The sequence below is a fragment of the Rhincodon typus genome, chromosome 16, assembly GCF_021869965.1.
Source record: "Rhincodon typus isolate 14 chromosome 16, sRhiTyp1.1, whole genome shotgun sequence".
In the NCBI taxonomy this organism is placed as follows: Eukaryota; Metazoa; Chordata; class Chondrichthyes; order Orectolobiformes; family Rhincodontidae; genus Rhincodon; species Rhincodon typus.
The window spans coordinates 12807610-12807859 of NC_063347.1; positions in this window are offsets into that span (position 1 = coordinate 12807610).

Consider the following 250-nt stretch of genomic DNA (forward strand, 5'->3'; position numbering starts at 1 on the left):
CCCCCACCAATTCTTCCACATTCCAGCGAGTACAAGCCCTGTCAATCCAGTCTTTCCTCATATATCAGTTCTGCCATCCCAGGAATCAGTTTTCACAGGACTCCCTCAATGGCAAGAATGTCCTTCCCTAAATAAGCAGACCAAAACTGCACACAATACTCAAGGTGTGGCCTCACAAGGCTCTGTTCAACGGCAGCAAGACCTCCCTACTCCTACACTCAAATCCTCACATCCCTACTCCTACACTCAA